Below are 14427 nucleotides of genomic sequence, written 5' to 3'. Positions count from 1 at the left end.
CAAATTTAAAGAAGGGAATCAAGAAATACTTTTGTGAATGCGTGGATTACTGAGGGGATTGTTTTTCAGTGGAGTCTGGTATCCAAGGGACAAAGATACTACTTAGATGTATTTAAAATTATTCAATATGGAAATCGCTTAATTGAAACAGTCGCTGCATTACTTTCTTAGCATTTTGTTTTTAAAATAAGCCTTCTGGCTGAATTGAATCTGTATAATGCTCCCGCCATTACCAAAAGTCCCTGAACTCCAAAATAGAGAGAAAAAAGAGGGACTGATTGTTAATTGTTAGAGATAATTTTTTGTTATTATTTTATCAAAAAGGACGTGCGGATAGGATGAGTTCTACGCAACAGGTTAGAGGTGAAAATTCAGGAAAAGCATGCAGACTGGTCTCAATTTCTAAAACTTAAAGCCACCTAGTGATGTTCGCAAGAAAATAATTTTTACAGCATTTGTTAATGATGCGAACAGAGAAGCAGATCATGAGATAAGCACAGTGTTTTTAGGTATTAAAAGGAAACACCCTCCCCCTCCCCACCGGGGGGGTCTGTCTTGCTCAGTTTCAGATTTAGGCTATTTATCATCTAGACCAATATTTTTCTGTTATATTTAGGATTAAGCTTTGAATTCGACGTTAAAATTGGACTAAGTATTATCGTTTAGATTTTACCATTTTTAAATTGAAATTTAGAAATCGTAATGACCATACCGATTTATATTCTACGATTTTTCGCTGTTGTTTAACCCTTAACATCACTGTGATCATATATATAATTCAGATCATCTTACAGATTTGCACATTAATCGGTCAATTTTTATCATTCTACTTTTCAAAACATTTTCTAGTAGAAGGAAGATGTGGCTAATATACAGGCTGTACGTATATCCGATGATAAAGATAAGCTTCTTTTCGCGAAGGTTTATCGAAGTCATGAATTTTTTTTTTTTTTTTTTTCTTTTTGAGATTTATGAAGAATCAGACTATGTTCATTATGTTCCATACGTCTTCATAAAATTGGCAATTAGCCTGAATTTATGAAGTTCGAGTATTCAGCTTGTTAAAAATTACTGCGAGAAAATACCCCGACGCATAACTTTAAATGTTAGACGCGTGACGGTCTCAGGTTCAAGATATCCACTAAAAGATGGAGAACGTTACGCGTCTGACAACTAAATTGACATTTACTAGCCACAGGAGGCGAAATCGAAACTGCATACACTAGCGCCGATTTTGATAATAATATTCTCGATAGCACCATGATAACGCATTCGTAACCTGTTGATGTGACTGGACCGTTTTTCTTCGAAATAAAACGATTTCAGAATGCCTCAAAAGTGAGTGAAAATAGTAACAAAGCTATAATAGTGGCCACGTGACTAAAGTTGAATTATATGTTCGGATGTATTCCCAGCTAAAAGTAGCTCGCATCGAAATCATACACATAAATACAGTGCCCTACCATTAATATCCGGACACCTGCCCATAGACAAAAAAAAAAGAACTTTTATTGAGTCATTTAATATTTTGTGCTGAAAACTTTTGCTTTTATGACGGCCTTCATCTTCGCGACATACTCTCAACCAGCTTTTTATAAATGTCAGTTGATATGTTCCTCCACTCGGCCTTTAACGCAGCCAACCAGTTCGGTTTTGTTCTTTGGGCGATCTCGACGATCCAATACATCTCAAAGATGCTCGATAGGGTTCAGATCAGTACCCTGGGCTGACCAATCCAACTTTTCCACACCCATGTCCTCAAAGCAACCTGTTATGACCCGAGCAGTATGGCATGGCAAGTTGTCTTGCTGATACAGGTATTGGCCTTCCCCAAAGTATTGCCATAATGTTGTAAGTGCATAATTGTCCAGACTGTCCTGGTATTGCCCAGCATTCGTGGTTTTGTCGATAACGACTAATAGGCCCAAGCCAAATCATGAAAGGAGCCCCATACCATTACACTTCCTCCACCAAACTTCATTGTTGGGAGGATAGCACCAGGAAATAACTGTTCCCCTGGCATTCGCCACACCCAGGGACCGCCATAAGACTGCTAGAGTGCGAACCTCGACTCGTCTGTCCATAGGACTCTTTTCCACTGCTCTACAGTCCAGAATTCGTGCTCCTTACACCATGTTAATCGGCGTCTAGCATTTGTTGACCTGATCAATTCTGTTGAACTGTTCAGTAATTCTCTTGAACGTGCCACTGTGCATGCTCACTTTTGCAATTGTCTGTTCAAAGCCCAGTGTGCATATTTATAGCAGGTTCTGTGACGTGTTACATGCATAGGGCCTGTTTCCCCATCCATGGAGGGGTGTCCGGATATTAATGGTAGGGCAGTGTACATTATTATTTATAAATCACAATTTGTTTTGTTTATCTCTCATAATATTCGATAGACATTTAAAATTTTTAAAAACTGGCGTTCTTATAGAAATTCAGTATTATGCAGGAGCGTAAGCATATCCCCACTATACAGTGGAGTTGTCTGTCATCACCACTGTCCAACAGAATTGATTTTCGAAAATATTTGCCCTAATCATGATTTCGTACTTCCAAATGAACTTTGTTTCCTGATAAAAAGAAAGCCAAAATTGTTATGGAAATGTAACGAATTCATTTCTCTCTTTCCTTACAATAAAATAAATCTTCTGTGATGATCATGAAGAAGAACTTTCTATTATCCGCTAGAATAGCGTCATCCAAGTTCCTAGACAAGTAAATGCCTTTTAGAAATAAAAGCTTCGAAAACGAAGGCTCCCATCGAGCAATCAAAGTGTAACGCAGTCCTGTGGATTCAAACAGCAGTGATGGAAGCAGTAACTGAACGAAGAGTGCCTGTTTGCACAGTCTGTTATCAGAGGATCATTAGGGACCTGGATGCAGCGTGCAAAATGCTATCGTTGCGCATACAGCAGTTGCAGAGCTGATGAAGTAAATTTCACCTATCCTCTTGTAGAAGGTAACTCACCCATTCAGGTTGGTTTCTGAAAAAATATCATATTGCCTCTCAAACACTTTGCTAAATTTTTGAACCATTCTTTATTTTATTATTATTTTTTTTTTGTTGATTTCTTTCTTAATTCTATTAAAAGGCATCAACAGAGCATATAAAACAAAGTAGTTTAAGTTAACCGTTGTCTAAAATCGCATGGAAAGTGGCAAATTATCATGATTTTAAACATTTTATATTATTTATCGTTCAACGTTGACACCTTCAATTTTTCTTAAAAACTTTAATTTCAATTTAAATTTAAATTTCAAAGTTTAATTTCAATTAGAGACTAATTCTTCACTCGAATTAATTTCAGTTAGAGAAAATATTTTACGTAATATGAGTTTTAGAGAAGAATGTGTTTTGCAGAAGGTTAACTTATACTAAGAAAAATTATAATTTACATATTCAGCTGATCGTTACGTTCCAGGAACTGGGGAAATTATATTTTGATCATAAACGCGCTATCTGAGGGAAAATATGACCGTTTTTATCCCCCAGGATCTTCACAAACGTTTAATTCTAGCATTTTCTGCTTCAGGATTTAACCATCAATTGCAATACGATTTATAAGAAGATTCACTCTTTATCGGTTGTCCTTTATAAATATCGAATTAGCAGGAAGTAAGAATTTTGATTTAAAAAACATTAAAACTTTCGTTTCTCGTTTGTAAAGTTGAAAATTTTTTCATTCTTCATTCCCGCACTCATATTATACGTGCGCTGTTCTGGACAAATTCTCCCATTAAAGAACGACTGGACAAATCTATGCAACGACATCAATCTCCTTTCTGCTTGGGATACGCCATCTTATGCACTTGACCAATGGAAAATGGTACCCTCTTCTTACACCCAAAACAACATTTAAATTTCTAACACCTGTTCAAGATCCTTTTTTAGAGAAGCATCAAAATAATTCAGAGAGCAAGAAAGCGATTTCGGTGATCTTCAAGTTTAATGCAGCAGACGGGTTCGGTAAGTTACAGTTTCCATTCATATGACAATAAGACATCCTGTCGGTCGAGTTACACCGTGGACACGATGGTCGATCCGATCAAGTCCGAAACCGGCAACGAGACGTTAAGCAACGAAGCATTTATCCTTAAAAGTATGTGAAGTTTACGCTGCAGCTTTCAACTTTCTCCAATGAAAAATTTTGAATGGTATTTAGACCGAAAGAATTCAATAAAGCATTCTTAGTACGACTATCGTGGGTGTGAAATCATTAAATAGATTCGTCTGAACCGGAAGGCCACTGACGACGTCAATAGCACTGGAGTACATCAAAGTGACATTTACAATTGAAGTAAATGTAAATAAAAAGTTTGTTTTTGTTAATATTTGTTGAACAATGCATCAACCACTTATTGCGAGCAAAGTCACTTCGTACTCTTCGAAATAATTAATGTAGCATTAACATAAAACCAGAGAAGTAACAACCAACTCTTTCCCAGCAACCCTCTCTTTCTCGTAAAGAAATCGATATCAGTTCACTTCATCATCTTTACAATGCTAAAAACATTTTTTTTTTGCATATACTGTATTGCTGAATATTTTATGCGTCACAAAAGATTTAGTTTAGTATAACAATATGATTATATTACTCAAGACTTTCTAAAAAAAAAGCAGATGTCTTTCAATACGCAGTCTGCTCAAAACATGTTATTAGTGATTTCATTTAGCCGAAAATAAAACATTGTGGTGTTTGATGGTTTATGATGGATTGCCAGTGTTTTATAGCTAGTGCCATAAAACTCTAGCTGAGTTCTGTTTCCGTGTGGTGACATCTAGTGGTCACTATTAAAAACAAATTCACCAACTGGACTACTGTGTATTCTTTAAAAAATGCAAACTTTGCTGCGCTGTGTTACCAGTGTATTTTTGCTATCAAATTATGTTACTTATATTTTAAACAATTTAATTCGTCCACTGATCACAGCTGCAAGGGAGTGGTCACAAGAATGTAACTTCATAGGTTTGTCACAAAATATAAATAATGTGGGCTTGAATTGAAATATTTTTTACCTAATGAAGAGAAAGCACCAAAGCTGCTTTTATGAAACTGGAACAATTAAATTAATATGAAGAACTCAACACATGGCAACTACAGAGATGTTCAGAACACTCCTGATAATTTTCGATCGTGATCTGCCACTATGATCACAAATCGGTCTGCTTTGCACATTTCGGTTATCTCAAGTTCCAGGGAGTTTCAAACTTTTGTTTGGCCTTGGATCTTTTTTGCGAATTTGGATCTTTCCCGGAAACCCTGATATCTCTAAAACAGCTAATTGACACGATTAAAATTGCCACGTGACCTAGTTTAAAAATGTATGATCTACACAATTTAATATTTCGAAAATTAAGAACTGGTAAAACTCTAAAAAAATCTGATGAATTAGAAAAAAAAAAAGAGTGGATTTATGACAATAAGAAATCCTGTCCGTCGAGTTATACCATGGACACGATGGTCGATCCCATCAAGTCCGAAACCGTCAACGAGGCAGAAATCACTTTTGGTTTCTTCTATTTATGCAAGATATCTGCCATTAAATGATTAACAACATGAAAGGTTGTGCTATATGAATTTTTCCTCTTCTTCTTCAACCAATAAATATTTATTTATTTATCTAGTGCTTAGTAAGTAGAGTCTCTCCAAAGATAGAAAAGTTTCAGTAAAGTAATTTGATTTGAGAGAGCCAACAGATGGACAAGATTTTTTCGGTCGCTAATTGTGCAATCTGTGCAAAATTGGAGCAATTTGCTATGTCCGTCCGTTCTTCACTATGTCCGTCCATCCTTCTATCCGTCCGCATGTAACAACTGAACTCACAGTAGACGGATTTTCATGAAATTTTATATTTCAGTCTTTTAAAAATATTTATCAAGCCATCTCAAATTTCAATAAAGTCGGGCCAACAGAAATTTGATTTTTTTTCCCTAAAATATGATCGATAAGATATCGTTAATTGTGCAATCTACACAAAACTTGAACAATTAACCACATCTTAGAAACCTCATATATCACTGTATCGTCACTGATTTATGCGCGCATAACGTTGTTTTCGACGTCCACTTTGATTCTTTCAAGCACGATGCGCTGTTGCTGTCATCCATAAAGTGTCCATCGCCTTCGGGATAAAAGTGTAACTTCGCAGGGTGCAGTATCTCATACAGGTACTTCCAGGATAACATTCGACTTTCCTCCGGTATCAACGGACCCTATCCGTGCCAACAAAACATTCCCCACAGATACCATCTCTAGATGCTTCGGTTGTCTCAACAGGGAAACAGGGTCCATTGTTTCGTGAGGTTCTCGCCACACTCTCTGCCTACTATCGCTGTTCCTGTACCATTCCTTGCGCATGGTACAGGTTGAAATAGGGCAGCTCTGGGCTTGGTTGAATTCAGATGCCATTTGCTGCACATTGGATGTCCTACTTTTCCGTGCAGTCCTCTGTGGGGGGGGGGTGGAATAAAAGGAGATTATATTTATTTATTTAGTTATTTTATTGTTCTTATTTAGTTCCCTATTATGTGTTTGTCCACTTTATTCTTATTTCCCCCACTTACGCATCTGACTTTACTTCCTAGGAGAATTCCAGATTCAAGGGAACTTCTCAATTAATTATAATTCCCTTCGGAAAGGCTGAGTGTTCAGGAATAACAAAACTCACTGGTTAATAAACAACAAAGTTTATTTACATACATATATACAACATAATATGCAATTGATTAAAAAAACATGTAATATGCATACAAAGTTAAATCAAGGCAAATATTATTCTTATATTAACAATCAATATGCTACTTTCATCATTATACTCTGTGTTCTCGCCATTCTGTTACAATACACTGAAGACCAATCTTAACTTTCCTAAAGTCTCTATTGTTTATTAGTCTTTCAGTTGGACCAACAATTCTTCATCAATACACACACTATATTCAATTATCTATCCTTAGAACATTCAAAAATTCTCACTATATTCAATTATCTATCCTTAAAACATTCAAAGTTTTTTATATAGTTCAATTATCCTTCTAACATATTATAATCATCTGAACAACAATTTAATCTATTACTTATCTTTCGTTTCTCTTGCATTTTACAATAGCCTTTTTGAATTAATTAAACTCTGTTAGTATATATATAATTTACTAAAGAGATAATTTATCTATCAAGTTACTTCTAGTGCTATCTCTGTTTTTTATTAATTAATCACTATACTGTTTCTCTAACAGTCCTTGTTAACTTACAGTACTTACTATTATCTTTTTTCCTTCCTTTCCGGGGAGGTTTCAAACTTCCATTTTTGGCTCACTGAGGATCTCCTTCATCTGCTTTCACCTGAATTTGCTACAGATAATTTTTTTTTTTTTTTTGGAACTATTGGCTGCATGGGACTGGCGTCTTTTCTCCACCTTATTTGGGCTACCATCCATTCGCTGCTTCCTTCCTTTTCATCGAGCTACTAATTTCGCATTTTCGCTCCTTTCTCTCGAGCTACTGATTCTGCGGATTTCGCTCCCTTTCTCTCCACCTTATTAAAACCTATCACAAGAAAAACTCATAGGGCAACTCACACTAACTCTTTCTCCACTCCACTTTATTAAAACTTATCACAAGGAAAAACTCATATGGTGCTACCCTCGTTTTTTCGCTCCACCTATTAAGAACTTTTTCAAGAAGAAAACTTCCCAGGGCGCTACCCTTCTCTTTTCTCACCAAGACCAAACACTCAACTGTTAACTGACACATATTTCCTACCACAACAGAACTCTCAACTGTCCATGTTACTAACTCATTTTACTTATCTCGACGAAAATCTCGACTGCTGTGTCCGCTGACTATTTCATTTTCCCTAGCACCAACAAAAAACTCAACTTAGAATCCCACTAACCCATTTTCCTAAACACCCACAAGATCTCAACTCTGGGTCCCTCCTAACTCATTTCCATACACACCCACATGTAGACATGTGTAGACATGTATAGTATCTTATGTAGGACGGCACCTGAACGAAAGTTCAACTCCGTCTTTGTACACTGTGATGGTTACAGAAAGCACTGTAACAGGCCAGAAATGTGTGTAACGTTATGTTCGTGCAGTGTGTGTGTTGTTTAGTTGTTTCTGGCCGTTTTGTCACCAGGCAGGCGATCACCTGGAAAGCCTGCCCAGTGTCCGTCTACACCACGGGGAGGTAGGCCACAACTGCGCAGGAACCATGGCCAACCTCAACAGTCACGTACTGAATGTCCAAAGATAGTTTTGGAGCCATTCAAAAGAATCCCGTGCCAGCAAACCGGCAACAGCGCATGCGCTCACACACACACACACACACACACACACACACACACACACACACACACACACACACACACACACACACACACACACACACACACACACACACATTCCCAGGAGACAGGACAGCAGAAGACGAAGAAATAAGGATGAGAATAGCATAAAGTAAATAAAAAATAAATAAATAAATAAATAAAAAAAATAAATAAATAAAAAAATAAATAAAAAAAAAAATAATAAAAAAATAAAAAAAAAAAAAAAAAATAGGAAATTAAATCTTTGTCCATTTCTTGCCCACGTCTTTATGCAGTGCTGCCTAAAGTGGTCCACAAAGAGAAAGAGGTGTATTGTCAACCAGAAGTAGTAATGTCATTCAATCTTGATCGACAGGAACAAATTCTAGATGTAATTCTGAATTCTGTTAATCTGGAGTGGTGTCAGAAGTCTCTGGTCGATGACGGTATCACTGAGTAGAGGTTTAGTTGCAGAGAGTCTTGATAAAGGATGAGTCAGAGAAGTGCAGCATCTGTTAAAATCTTTGCGTGTTTTGAAAGCCACAATTTTGTATATGACGTCATCAGGACGACGAGGCAGCGCACAGTTGTATTATGATTTATGATGTGTTTTCAGTTTCATTTCTTGAATTAACATTGAGGTTGAGAGACTTCCTGCGATTAAAAGCAGCATTGGAGAAGGTTTGAAGGGCCTGCAAATTGTTGACAGAAATGAGTATCTTCTCACCTCCGGGACACAAGTTGGGTACTGTTGCCTTAAGAGCCGATCTTAGATCCTCGTAAATGGAGCATTCAAAAAGTACGTGAGGAGAGTCTTCCGGTAGCCCACATCGACAAGAAACTGTATTGGAAAGTCTAAATTGGTAGAGTTTTGCGTTTAGCGAACCATGCCCAGTTAGTATGTAGGAGGTAAACAGTGAGGGTGAAAACCATTTTCTGGTGGATGATGAGAGTAGTGCAGTTACGTCGGGAACGAAGTTTTTGGTGATAGCTCCTTTTTCGGTAGAATTCCATCTATTCTGCCAGGTATTCACTAACAAATTCCAGCATCTGGTTCGCTCAGTTTTGGGATCAGTCTGAGGGTTAACAATGATTCCCTGAAATTCCGTAGAAATGCCTTTGCGGATGTAAAAGCAAAGCCCTCTAAACACAACATGCAGGTCAAGTGGTATAGTGCCTGCAAGAGTCTGTAAAGCTGGAGTTGATACTGTTCGGCAAACGTGAAGTAGGCTAAGGAGAAAACAACGTTGAATAGTGGATAACTTGGTTTGTACAGTTTTGAGTGCAGTACGTCTAAACCAAAGGCTGGCAGCATAGGTTGTAATTGGGATTATGGCAGCATTATAAAATAGATGTAGGGTTTTAGTGTTCAGTCCCCAGTCTTGTCTGGTAATTTGGACCAGCATTGCGGTAAAACTCTTAACTTTGACGGACAGATGTTGAATATGCTCAGTAAAGGAGAAGCGGTCGTCGATGATGACTCCTAAAAATTTGGTGCTTTGGACATGTGGAAGTGATTTCTTGTCAAGTTTTACAACTGGTGGTCTGCGATAGTCTAATTTGTGTTTAAAAATCATGATCTTCGATTTTGTTGGAGATAATTTTAATTTGTTCTTAGAGGACCAGGACGATAGTTCAAGGAGTACTTTATTGGCATAGAGTTCTAATTCAGATCTTGAGTTTCCATTCACTAAAATGATAATGTCATCTGCATACGCAAGTTGTTGGACATTTTGAAATTCAATCGTCCTAAGCAGCCAATCATCGAGAACTAGGTTCCAAATCAAGGGACCCAAAATTGATCCTTGGGGGCAACCACGGGAGACAGATCTGTGAATCTTCGTGCTTTTAGTGATGACGGTGACGGTGCGATCGGCAAAGTAGTTTCTAACAAGTTTATAAAGCTGAATAGAGCAGTGATTGGAACGGAGTCTACTGAGGGCACTCTCCCACCATAAAGTATCAAAAGCGCCCTCAAAATCGATAAAGATTGCCATAACGTACTTGGAAGTGGAGCAGTCAATGAGGTGGTGGAGTTCTAATAAGGCATCTTCGCATCCAAGCCCTTGCCTGAATCCGTATTGAAGAGATTATGTGGAGCTTGTGGCTTCCTGCAGTGTGGTTATTTTATTCGCGATTAATCTCTCTAACACTTTTCCCAGGTGAGAGAGCAGGGCTATGGGGCGGTAGGATCTGGCATTATCTAGTGGCTTACCAGGTTTATGTAAAATCTTAAGAATGGCGTGTTTCCATGGTTTGGGAAACGTTCCAGTATTTAAGCAGTTGTTGAATAATTTAAGTAGAACTTTGGGCCTTAGGTCATAGAAATGTTTGATAAATATATTTTCAATCAGGTCATCGCCAGGACATTTGTTTGACTGAATTTTATTCAAGATTGAAGTAAGTTCTTCTGCAGTGAATGGACTTGTTTCTTCTAAAGGAAGGTATTTTTGGTTTAAATCTCGAATAGATAGATGGTGTGAAGTTTCAATAGTGAGATCATCATTAGGCAGCAGTTGGTCCAAGATGGCATTTATGGAGTCTGTTAGTGTAATAGTTTCCAAACTGTTGGAGGTAATGGAGTTAAAAATGTCACCCAAGATCATTTTATTTTTAGCAATTTTATAGATGACGCCCCAAGGATTATTATTCCCAGACGTGCGGACAAAATTGTGCCAAGATTGCAATTTGCTTTCATAAATCAGTTTTACGTATTTACTTTTGAGAGTTTTGTATTCCTCGTGTAATCTGTTGACTTCTTCTTGAGGCCAAGTACGCCGTTTGCGCTGAAAATTTCTTCTGGCTTTATGTACAAGTTTCCGAGTAGAGGAAAGTTCGTTATTCCACCAAGGTGTGCAGTTAGTTTTCAGTTTCTTTTTATGCGTAGATTTCTGAATTGCAGTGATGATAATGTTTTGAATCTGCAGTGCTAGTTGTTCGGTGGTAAGAGAATTAAAATTTTCTAGGTTGTCTTCAGGCAAGTGAGAGAGAACGGAACGATTAAAACGTTCCCATTTTATGTTTCTAAGAGAGTAACGTATGAGATTACGAAGCGGTTGTTGATGAGGAAGAGTTGATCCCAGCAGGAAGACGATAGAGCGATGGTCACTTGTTGTTAGGTCAGTTTCGACGTGCCAGTCAGTAATATAAGGAGCAATACGGGCTGTGGCCAGAGAGATGTCTATGTTTGATTCACCCAGGGAATTAGAAAAGGTACATGGCTGGTTTGGTTGATTCAAGACAGTTAGCTGATGGGAGAAGATGGTATCCTCAAGCAGTAATCCCCGCGCATCTGTGAAAGAACTGTGCCACAATGCAGACTTGGAGTTTGAGTCGAGTAAAATTAACAGAGGAATAGGGCCTAATAAACTGAATACGGAATCAATATAGTGTAAGTGAGGAATCAAGTCAGATGACGGGGGGCAATACATTGAGATAACATAAGTCGAGTGATTAGGACTCAAGACTTGAATGCAAATGGCATGCTGTGATGTTAAACAGGACAAGAGTAAAACGTCAACATTTTTATTAAATACACACCCACATAGCTCAACTCAGGTATCTACCTCCACTGACATTTTAGAACACGACAAAAAACTCAACTGTTTGTCCTAACTCATTTTCCCAAACGCCGACTAGAATCTAAACTTTGTCTCCCCCTAACTCATTTCCATACACACCCACATAACTCAACTCGGGGTACTGACTTCCCTCTCTCCCTGTTCACTCACTTTTTTTTCATCTCAATTTCTGTACCGCCTACATATGTCAAAGCCGCCCTAGTTTTCAGTTTAACCAATCTTACTCATTTTATCAACTTTCTCTCTGTTCTTATTCGCTAATTTTAATCTTTCTCACGCTGTCTATTTAGTGCTCTATCCAACTTCTTATTTTAAGAAATTTGTAAATTTTCTCAGGCTGTCTGTTCCTTTGAAGTCAGCCGCTTATAGTTATACTTTAGCAGACTAATTTCCCACGATCTATAAAACTTGCCATCACTGCCAGCCAGACGCCAGTCTTAAATCTAATTCCCAGCATTTCCGTATTCACTACCTTGTCCCTCCTCCAGGTGTCACAGATTAAAGAAAATGTCCCGACAGCATGGTTCACCCCGCTATTGTTTACCAGAGTTGACACCTTCTACTAATAGCCGTTGCTACTGGTTTCTATTGTTTTGGTTTGCCTGTGTGAGCTGAGAGTCAGCGTGTACCTAGCTTGCTAATAGCTTTTCAGCCTACCGCTCCCCTTGTATAGGCGTTGTCTAATTTAATCCCAAGCCAGTGATCTTAGTAATATTCTTGACTTGTAATGTTCCGCTCCCCCATATTGCTTTATTATAAGTTTTACTTTAAACTAATCTCACTTTTCTATAAAATAATATATTTGTAAGATTTTACATCTTACACCTCCTTACAGTACGACGGCTTCGCTCTTGAAGTATTCTTTTTCTGCCACATTTACGCTTTTGAGATGTCGAAGAATCTCTTTCTTTCCAGTCATTAAAAACCTTTGAGATGGGTGCTTTTGAGAAAACAGTTACGTTTTTCGTTCCTTGAATTGTGGCTCCTACTAAACGTGCACCCACCATAAGACCATTTTCGAAGTCTGATATATCACGCGTTTTCCCCAGCCTGGCTTCAGATTACTGCAGTCGAACATCCTGTGCAGCCTTACTCAAAGAGGGAACATGTCATCATCCCACGTTACTGTTACCTTTGCATCTATTTGCATTTATTCGTAATTACTTGCATTTCTTCTGTCTGTGAGTGTCTTAATACAAAGGTTCGAATACTTTTGGCCAGTGCGTGTATGTGGACGAGATTCGTGACATGTAATACACGAATACTTCTTCGATGATTGCACTTAAAAAGTAATTATTGTTTAATACTCAAACCTTAGCGAGAAGTTGAATCTTTTTGTAATACGATTTAGCCGTTTTATATATTATTGATTTTAAAATGGATATTGAAGCAAATTATTGCTTTGTCCATGAATGCACTGGATTTAGGAAAATGCAAGGAAATTACCCCACTACTGCCTAAACGTTTGTAGGATTTAATATTAATTTATTATGACTTATATCTGGTACATTATCGCAAGGTATATTATTGCATCATTATAATCAGTTTTATGTTTAATATTAATTGATTTATTGCCAAAATTAATTCATTATTAAAATTAATTTGGTTTCAACATATTTGACTACGTTATGAACACAAAAAAAAACAACGAAATTTAACTAATATTTGAATTTAAACGAAATTTGTCTTCACACTACAGGCAAATCGAATCTAAATGTGACGTCCTTATTTTCTTTGAAGCGTTTCTGGATTTCACGCAATGCATTAAAGATTTTTTGATATTTCTTTAGGCTCACTAAGTGCTTATGCACTACAAGTTCCTTGTATGCTGCAAAATAGAAAAAAAAAAAAATAAATAAATAATTACGAAGATCTTTATTTGGCTGTTTTAAATATTTTTTTTCCAATATTTATGCCGACTAACCCATAAACATACATGAAATGTGGAAATAAAATACCCATCTCATTAAAAGTATATGAGCTTCAGAGATGAGCATTACACCAAGTTCAAGATTTACCTCAAGATCCATCTCGGTAATGGAAAAGAATCTCAGAAATACGGAAGTTTTTGAGCATTTCTCAGAGCGTAGTTTCTGGCCGGACTTATAAAAATCACCGCAGTGGTCAAATTTATGGATTATTATATTCTATCTTAGAATCTTTTCATTAATCTAGTATATTTTCTTAAAAACTGCATGAAACCAACCCTCAACCGAACTCAAGTGTGAATGGGTGAAATGTATTAGACCACCTGTAAAGGTAACAGTGAGATCGACAGAGATCACTGCAAGTTTTCCCTCGTGATATTGTGGAAAAACAAGGAATAAAAAACAGTCGCGATTCGCGTTTTGACGTTAAAAACGTTTTTACTGGCGTTGTTCCAAAAAAATTGTAACGAAAAAACGTCATGCGAAAAGCGTTACGGAAGTAACGTCATCTTCTACTTCCGCCAGAAGCGAATTATTGTAACTTTGTATTGTTGCAATCATACTTGTAATGATGGCAACAATAATTTATCTTCTACTGGAC

Source organism: Mastigoproctus giganteus, chromosome 9 (genome assembly GCF_048544385.1).
Source record: "Mastigoproctus giganteus isolate SK-2022 chromosome 9, ASM4854438v1, whole genome shotgun sequence".
In the NCBI taxonomy this organism is placed as follows: domain Eukaryota; kingdom Metazoa; phylum Arthropoda; class Arachnida; order Uropygi; family Thelyphonidae; genus Mastigoproctus; species Mastigoproctus giganteus.
This window is presented reverse-complemented; position numbering follows the sequence as displayed.